Source organism: Orcinus orca, chromosome 20 (genome assembly GCF_937001465.1).
Source record: "Orcinus orca chromosome 20, mOrcOrc1.1, whole genome shotgun sequence".
NCBI classification, from domain to species: domain Eukaryota; kingdom Metazoa; phylum Chordata; class Mammalia; order Artiodactyla; family Delphinidae; genus Orcinus; species Orcinus orca.
Genome location: NC_064578.1, coordinates 53736408 through 53746186, shown reverse-complemented (window position 1 = coordinate 53746186; position 9779 = coordinate 53736408). Strand labels below are relative to the sequence as shown.

At 45.0% G+C, this 9779-nt stretch overlaps 1 protein-coding gene across 1 annotated transcript in view; it reads left to right on the top strand.

The window, feature by feature from the left end:
* Positions 1 to 9779, top strand: part of LOC117199139 (zinc finger protein 677-like) — a 545188-nt gene that overhangs the window by 338157 nt on the left and 197252 nt on the right. The gene's annotated exons all lie outside the window — the stretch shown is intronic.

Below are 9779 nucleotides of genomic sequence, written 5' to 3'. Positions count from 1 at the left end.
TGCATTCCCCTCAGCCATACACCTTGTCGGTTGGGATTTGATGTTAGAGGACGCCTATATTAGTTTTTTTTAATATAAATTTATTTATTTATTGCAGTGGTGTCCTGCAGTAAAGGTACTGCAGTAGGCGGAATCATGGCCCTCACAAAGATATCCATGTTCTAATCCCTGGAAGCTGTGAATATGTTACATCACAAGGCAAAGGGGAATTAAGGCTGCTAATGAAATTACAGTTGCTAATCAGATGACCTAAAAATAGATTTCCTGGATTATTCAGGTAGGCCCAACATAATCACAAGGATCCTTATACATGGAAGAAAGCAGAAGAGACCAGAGAGAGATGTGATGTGACAAGAACTCTACACACCATTGTTGGCTTTGGAGATCGGGGGACAGGGAAACAGGAGCCAAGGAGTGTGGGCAGCCTCTAGAAGCTGGAAAAGACGAACAGATGCTCCCCCTAGAGCCTCTAGAAAATAACACACTCCTGCTGAGACCTTGATTTCAGCCCTGTAAGATCCATGTTGAACTTCTAACCCATAGAACTGTAAGATAATAGACTTGTGTTGTTTAAGCCACTAATTTATGTTACTTTATCACAGAACTAACAGAAAAATAATATGGGGGCTTCCCTGGTGGTGCAGTGGTTAAGAATCCGCCTGCCAACACAGGGGACATGGGTTCAAGCCCTGGTCTGGAAAGATCCCACATGCCATGGAGCAACTAAGCCCATGTGCCACAACTACTGAGCCTGCGCTCTACAGCCCATGAACTACAACTATTGAGCCCACATGACTAGAGCCCGTGCTCCACAACAAGAAGAGCCAATGCAACGAGAAGCTCGCGCACCACAACAAAGAGTAGCCCTCACTCACCGCAACTAGAGAAAGCCCTCACGCAGCAACAAAGACCCATCGCAGCCAAAAATAAATAAATAAATTTATATATATTAAAAAAAAAACAATATAGGCATTCTCTAACATCAAATCCCAATACTTAAGAGTTTTCTTTTGTTTAAAAAACCACAACATAGGGCTTCCCTGGTGGCGCAGTGATTGAGAGTCCGCCTGCCGATGCAGGGGACACGGGTTCGTGCCCCGGTCCGGGAAGATCCCACATGCCGCGGAGTGGCTAGGCCCATAAGCCATGGCCGCTGAGCCTGCGTGTCCGGAGCCTGTGCTCCGCAACGGGAGATGCCATAACAGTGAGAGGCCAGCGTACCACAAAAAAAATAAATTAATTAAATTAAATAAATAAAAATAAAAAATAAAAAACCACAACATCTAGACCTCAAGGCAGAGCAAACATTATAAAGAGTAATGTGTTAAGCAAATCCTAAGCACTTTCTTATTTAATCCTCACCACCAATCTAGAAGTATCAAATCACTAGAACGAAGGAAGTCAAGGCTTAAAACCTAGAGATAAAGTATCTTGTCCAGAGTCACATACTTTCTAAGAGGCAGGGCTAGAATTCAAGCCCAGGCCTTTTCTCTCCAAAGCTCATCATCTTAACCATTGTACCTTCTTAACCAGACAACCTCCAAAAGTTTAGTTCTCTGTAGAACTGCCTGCAAAGTTTACTACTTTTCAGACAGTTTCATATCACACCAGAAGGTAGCACATAAGCACAATGCATAAACTGGACTTCTGAAACAGCTCTTAGAACACTCAATGCATACACACAGACAGCAACCTTCTTCCACAAACAGAGAAATGGAAAAGGAGCAAGTTCCAATACTCACTCCAAAGCAGCAAATCAGAGAGACAAGGAGTCAGAAAGACTCACATTATAAGGTCATTGATTCAGTGGGATTACTGTGAGTTTTTGTTTCCACTCCTTCTGGCCACAAATTTTTCTAAGATAATTTCCCGGTAGCTTTTCTAAACCCCCAAACCCACCAACACCGCCCTGCCCCTACTGCAACTGTTCTTTGACCTCTGAGTACATGCAGTCCCCATCGGTCTCCAGCCTAGAATCACTTTGCACCAGGACTAGAGAGCTGCACAAGAGAAACGGTATAAAACTATTTATAGGACTATCTAGGACTATAAAACTATAGCTATAAAACTTCATGGGGGAGGAGAACATGAATGCAACATCTTGGCCACATCCCAATTTCATGACTCCTTGTCCATGAGCCCTCATGTCCCTGCTGATGATTTCTTGGCATTGCACCCATTCACTTTATGGAATCACTTGTGTTGCCCTAGAAGGGCCACCTGCCTTTCCAGAAATACACCTATGTGTAAATATAAAAAAAAAAAGCTTTACAGAGCAAAGTAGGCCATAGAAAGAAATTTTCGTAAGTTTCACAAGTCAATATCAAAGAGGCTTATTCCTTGACCACAATGCAACACAACTAGAAATCAACAGTAACGAGAAATTCAACACATTAATCAAAATAGAAACAAAATGTAAGGCCAACCGGCGCGAGGCAGGGGAACACAATCAGATTCACAGGTTGCATCAGACCGAAATTCTCCCGACCACCCAGTTCCAGAAAGTGCCCTGGAGACATTCCGGACCACCTAGTTCCAGGAACTGACCTGGGGACTTTGAACCCAGCCCAGCCTTCCCGCCTTTCGAGGGGCGGGACTAACGGTCCCCCAGGATACCCGAAAAGACCACCAAATAAGGAATACCCTGCACCCTCCCAGATTCACCACACCCCTTTCCCTTCTTCCCCTACAAAATCTTGCCCAACCCTCGCCCGGGTGCGACTTCTCTGGCCCCTTTCTCTCGGACCAGTGAACCTCGCCCGGGAGCGCTCCCTAATAAAGCTCACTTGAAGCTTTCCTCTGTTTCGTGGTGCCGTTTGTTAAGATCCGACCTTACACAAAACCCTGCACATCCAGGAAAAAAACCCAAGAAAAGCCTTCAAACTAAAAAGGCAATATAATGAACACCCTGAATTATTCAGTAGTAAATGGCAACAAATCCTGTGGGTGGGTGAGAGAACCTGGATAAGCATAGACATAACATGTTGCAGAAAAGTATAGATATATGTCAAGCCTATCCAAATTAATGTATACGTACATTTAATGGGACTCTAGTAACCTCGTCACTGGTTCACCCACCTGATGTGACACTACTGCAGCCATTAAGAAAATCTGTAATCCTTTTATAATATGGAAGTGTTTATAATTAGAAATGAAGTGATAAAACCAAATTATATCTGTTATACAGGTCATTCCAAATGCAAAGGTAACAAAAAAATATTAAACATACACAATGGTTTGCACTGGAGATCAGCGTTTCGGGTAACAGAGATGTTTTCACTTGTGTAGCATGAACCTGAAAGGAAATATCCAAGAAAACTGTGGAGTAAAGTTGGAGGCAAGAAGAATAAACGTATCTTTTATAACACATCACTAGATCATATCTAACTACATTTTTGGTTGGGAAGACAATGACAAGAGTGTTTATGTGGCAAGACAAAAGAGTTTTGTTTTTTTTTGCGGTACGCGGGCCTCTCACTGTTGTGGCCTCTCCCGTTGCGGAGCACAGGCTCCGGACGCGCAGGCTCAGCGGCCATGGCTCACGGGCCCAGCCGCTCCGCGGCATGTGGGATCTTCCCGGACCAGGGCACGAACCTGCGTCCCCTGCATCGGCAGGCGGACTCTCAACCACCGCGCCACCAGGGAAACCCGACAAGAGAGTTTTTAATTAGCGCCTTGATGAAGGTATGGACTTGAAGGAGCGAACTGGATTTGGATCAGCTGAATGAATCTATCATCAAGTCTGTGCCCCGGAATCGCCATCTGAACCTCAGCCTACCTACTCTCCAGGGACCCTGGGTCTCCAAAGCGCCAACCTCATGCCCCTCCACATACACTAGCCTCCCCCACAAAACAACAACAAAAAATGACTCCAAGTTAAATCCGAAATCTGAACCAGAAACCCCCATTCATTAGCACCCGTCCCCCATCCCAGGCTTCTCCACGTCTGAGCCCCACAGTGAATCGCAGACCTGCATGAGACATCGAATTCACTGATCTACACCTACCACTCCAGGTCTTAATCACTGAGCTTCACGAGCAGAAGTTGCTACCAAACCAAACTTGGGTCGGCTCACCCGCTGAGCGGCAAAGCCAATTTACTGACACCGCACTGGTGTGAAGGAAAGTCCAGCGTTTACTACAGGGCCCAGCAAGGAGACTCAACTCCCTGATGGCTTTCAGGGAAGGGTTTTTTTTTTTTTTTGCGGTACGTGGGCCTCTCACTGTTGCGGCCTCTCCCGCTGCGGAGCGCAGGCTCAGCAGCCATGGCTCACGGGCCCAGCCACACCGCGGCATGTGGGATCTTCCCAGACCGGGGCACGAATACGTGTCCCCTCCATCGGCAGGCGGACTCTCAACCACTGCGCCACCAGGGAAGCCCTCAGGGGAGGGTTTTTAAAGGCAACATCTGTGGTGAAGGATGCAGGTGAGGGATGACTTTCTTCCGATTGGTTGTTGGTGAGGTAACAGAGTGTTTCAGGAACCTTAATCAACTTTCTGGTTCCAACCAGTCTGAGGTCTACATGCTTATGCATGTAGTCACCATCCTCCACCCTGGAAGGTGTCTTAGTTTCTGCAGAACAACTTAAAGGTATGCATCAGATCGTTATGCACATCCTTTGAGGAGGAACTAGGACTCTGTGAACTATTGTTTCTTGTCTGCTTTTTCCTGTTTCTATATTCCCTAATTCCCTAATTAGTCTGATCTTTGGAACTCAGGGATACCCCAAGACACCAAAGCCTTTTTCTACAAACTAGAAATGGGGTGACACAGAAGAGCTTTTGTACCCAAGAGGTACTTCAGGGTCCTGCTCAGTTTCAATCTCCCCCTTTCTTTGATACTCCTCAATCCTGAGGGGAACAAGGGTGAGACAAGAAAAAGAATAAAGTTTGGGATAGAGAGGTTAAATATAAAGTCAGTGGGGGAACTCAAATTTTAGGAGGGCTGGGTTTCAAAATACCCACATCGACAAAACCCTCAGTCAGAGCCTCGGTCGTTTCTCTCTTCATACATTTAATAACACTGACCGCCAAAAGGCCTATTACTGAAGCGAAGCCTCCCCAGTGACTGAACCTAAAGACACCCCCAGAAGGCCTTTCACTGGCCTCACAGGCCCCTCATTCCGGACCCACGTGCAGACCCCGACTCACCTGCTGCTGAGATTCTCAAGGTTCCCGCCAGCTGCCGAAGACTGAATTCACTTCCAAAATGATTCCCACTCCTCCGCTGTCGCGCCCAAATCCCCTCGCCGGCTGTCGCTAGGGACGCCTCCGGCCCTGCCCGACCTCAGAGCCTTTCGGCGTGTTAGAGTTCGGGCCCCACGACCAGCTCTATGACGTAACGTGGCCACGCCCATCTCAGCGATCGGGGAGGAAACTGTCATGATGGAGGCTACGGCTCAGAGAGGGAAGAATTGAAATCACTTTTGGACACCTCCTTCCCTTTCCCTCCTCGTTGTCGGTCAGAAGCACTAAGCTGAATAATTTTTGAGAGGCTGGGCCCTATCCAAGGCCGTGGCGGCGCGAGCTGGATTCTATTTTGTCTTTTGGGCAAAACGAGAGAGATGGCGGCGCCCGTGAGCCACGACGGAGGAGCACCAAGGGGGCGGCCATCTTACAGGAAGTGCAGTTCCGTTCGGCAGAGACCCGAGGAGCTAGTGTTAGGAGGAAACTTGGGACTGTCAACGAAGTTTGTAGGAGTTGAGACACGTTGTAAAGGCGGCGGTCAGGTCATGGACAAAACACGGAAACTTCGAGTGCTGGTGAAAGTTGGGAAACAGTTAAAGCGGGGATGGGAATGAGTACGGCTGGTCTGAGACCTGTTGAAGGGGCGGGGCCGATGCTGAGAGCGGGGCTCTGTGAACACCGATGCCCATAGGGGCCTGGGAATGTGGCTGCCTCTGGTAGGGAAGGGTGAGGGGTGAGGCTTCAAATGTATGCAAATGTTTCCTTAAAAAACGAAGGGCATTTCAGAGTAATTAAATGGTGAGCTGTGCTGTTATATTGTTTGGCATCATTCCCAAATAAAATAAACACACTTAAGAAATATTAGCCACTATTTTATGCAGGCAAAGGAGTAGTAGAGGATATTATCTATATATTCTTTCTAGAGAGCAATTTATTAGAATTATCTATATAATTTAAATTTTTCATTCTCGATGTAGAAATTCCAATGCTAAGAATCTTTGTTAAAAACTTTATATTAATCACGGAAATTTTGGTAAATTTTTTAAAAACTAGGAATAACTTGAATGTACAATCAGCAGGTGAATAGTTTGGTAAATTAAACACATTCCTTCAACAGAACGGTTTATAGCCATTAAAAAGCCAATTATAGAATTACCAGTATTTTTTAAGTGACTTCAAAAGGATGAACAGTATTTATAATATGATCCTCACATGGCAAACATTAATAAATATATGCATTTCAAATTTTTGAATGGATTAAGTAAAACTTACAATTTCGATTATATTTGGGGTTTGGGCTTGGAGATGGACTCTTCACTAAGTACCCACTAAACTCAAAAGATTTTATTAACACAGCATCAAAACATACTGCCTGCTCCAGTCTCACAGCTCCTCAAACTACACAACTCTAAAATGGAAGTCCTTCTCCCTTCCAGACTGAATTTTCCCTTATTCTGTTTCTCATCTAGCAGTCACTATTACACAATAAATTAAGAATAGAGATGTTACCTGGATTGTAGGTTACTGGAGGTTGCTGTGAAAAGGTCAGAGGACGAAGCCAAAACAAAACTTATATGTCGTTGTCACACTGGCCACCAATTCCTGTTATGCTGTCTCAGAAATAACTTCTGAATCACTCCCTGTACTCGCCCTCATTGCTTTAGTCCATTTATCTGAATTACTACTGAATTTGCCACCGCACTGGTCCCTTCTAAGAAGGTGTCTCTCCAGCCACCTCCCTTTCTTCCGTACCACACCATGTTTATTACCATACCCTCCATGAAGCTCTGAATTAGTATACTGATTACAGACTAAAGCAAGATCTCAAGAGAATTCTTTTAAGACTGTATACAAGCAAACATCAAACGGATTCTCCATTATCATCTTCCATTACACCCTGCCTTCCACTTCCCAATGCCCTGTGGTCTCATATGCTACCAGGAATTTGCAAATACTTTCCCTCCATTGAAGTCCTTGGCACACAGGAAGCAATGAGAGAATATTAGTTACTATGGCTGTTCTTTCATGAGTCATCTTAGATGTCACTTCTTCGGATAGCATTCTCGGACACCTTCCAGGTCAGTCTCAAAAACAATAATACAGTTATTATTAAATATAAAATTGCAGCTGTATCGTGGTGCTAACGATAGGAAGTATAAAAAGGCATCCAATAGAGAAAACATGTCTATACAAGGGATGACTGAGGATCATTTATCTTTCTAGACCATCATAATATGCTAATTTGACTGCCCTCCAAAATGTACTATGAGTTCCTCAGACAGAAACTCTGTAATATTTTTGTATCCACAGTGCTCAGAACAAAAAGTTGAACAGAAGTTTTCAATAACGGACTATTAAATGAATAACTGAATTTGGCTTGCAAGATACAGTATTCTCTTCGTCAAGGTTCTATGCTGCTCAGTGAAAATTAAATACAGCAAAGGTGCAAGAGAATGTATATATGTGCTGCTTTTTGAAAAAAGGGACAAAAAGTAGTATCTACTTGCTTGTACTGCCAAAAACACACACACACACACTGGAGGGAGACACAATAAAACTTACCTGTGGGAGCCAGAAGGTCAAGGGAAAACAAACTGAGAACAGGGGAAAAGTGAGACTCATAAATGCACCTTTTTATATAGCTTTAAGTTTTGAACCACATGACTCTGTGACCTATTCAAACAATTTCAATCCAATCTTGATGGGCAATACACATCTAAATCCAGGAAAAATAAAACTGCAAGTCTATAAAGGGCTTATAAGGAGAGGAACATAGTTCTATGGAGGGCCAGAAATTGGGGAACCTGGCCAAGTGAGGGAAAGCTTCACTGAAGAAGTGATTGTTGAAGATGATGAAGAATGAAGGAGGGACCCAGAAGATAAGAGGAAAGAAAGGAAAGTCCTCCCTCACTAGGACTAATGATAATACTGTTATTCATTGCATTTGGCAGGCACTATTTTAACTACATCTACTTCTCACAACAAACCTACACAGGCAGATATTAAAGATAAACTGAGGTGAGTTGAGTAACTTGCTCAGAGGCACACAGCTCACAGTTGGCACGGCAGGATTCAAATCAGGCAGTATGCGACTTCCCTGGTGGTGCAGTGGTTAAGAATCCGCCTGCCAATGCAGGAAACACAAGTTCAAGTCCTGGGCCGGGAAGATCCCACATGCCACGGAGCAATGAAGCCCGTGCACCACAACTACTGAGCCTGTGCTCTAGAGCCTGGAGCCACAACTACTGAGCCCGCATGCCTGGAGCCTGTGCCCGCAACAAGAGAAGCCACCGCAATGAGAAGCTTGCATACCGCAACAAAGAGTAGCCCCCGATCGCCACAACTAGAGAAAGCCCGGGCACAGCAACAAAGACCAAATGCAGTCAAAAATAAATAAATAAATTTCTTTTTAAAAAATCAGGCAGTATGACTTCATTGCCCACTCCTAACCACTGTTTGAGGTGAAGGATGATCTGGGTGTGGAAGCAGGCTTAGGCATGCACTGGGCCTCCTTTACCTGGGGATGCCAAGTTCTGAAAGGTAAGCTCAGCACGTGGCCCTCAAAGCTCAGGGCAGCCCAGCCAGCCCGTCCCAGGCCCCAACTGATCAGTTCCAGGAGTGAGCCCGCCTGACCATGCCTTGGCTGGAAGTGGAGAGTCACAGGAGAGGAAGTGGAGGGGAGCTGAGGGTCAGGTTGCTGGAACCCTCGTGACTGATTCTTTGCTGGAGACTCTCTGTCCTGAATCCATCCCATTATAATGTGAGGGTGGTGATGGGGACCGTAGCCCAGGATTTAGGACAAATATGTTCAAAATTAGGTGTGCATCAGGCCCTTGTTAAAAATGCAGAGTCCGGGACTCCAGCCCCAGAGGTTCTGGTTTAGGAGGTGTGGGGTGTGACTCAGGAATTGCATTAAGTTTCTCAGAGAATCTGAGGCAGGAAGTTTGTCATAGACAATTATTACAAACAGTCCTGGAATGTTCTCTGGTTACAAATATTCTGAAGGGTGAGTCCCCTCAGTACTTCGATTTTGGCTCAAATTATGTCCAGAAAAGCCTTTCATTGGGGAGGGGGAAATCTCCCTCATTACTACCTACAGATTACTATAAATTACTATCTATTATTAGACTTCATTTCTCCTCATAGGATTTATCACTTCCTGACATTTTGTAATCTCACCATCTCTCTCCTTTACTAGATTATATGGTCCATCATAAAGGCTGTTCCTTTGCCTGTTTTGCTCACTGATGTTTTCTCACTGTGTAAAACAGTGATTTGCACAGTGATGGTGCTTTAAAACGTTTCTGGAGGAGTAAATTACCCAGACCCAGGATTTTGGTTGAATTCTGAGTGGGCCACAGCACGGCAAATTTCCATGTCTTTTATGCGTAGGACTGTTTGTAATTGGGATCTTATATCCTCATGGGATCATGGGAAAGAACTCTGGATAAAGGAGAAAGCAAAGACCCCACTTTGAGGACAGCCGGAAGGAATGAGGGAGATAGAAGACACCTGTCTCAATTCAGCAGGTCACAGAGGAGCCAGGATCTTTAAATGGCAACTCTTCACAGGTGTTAGGCCTGTGGACAAAT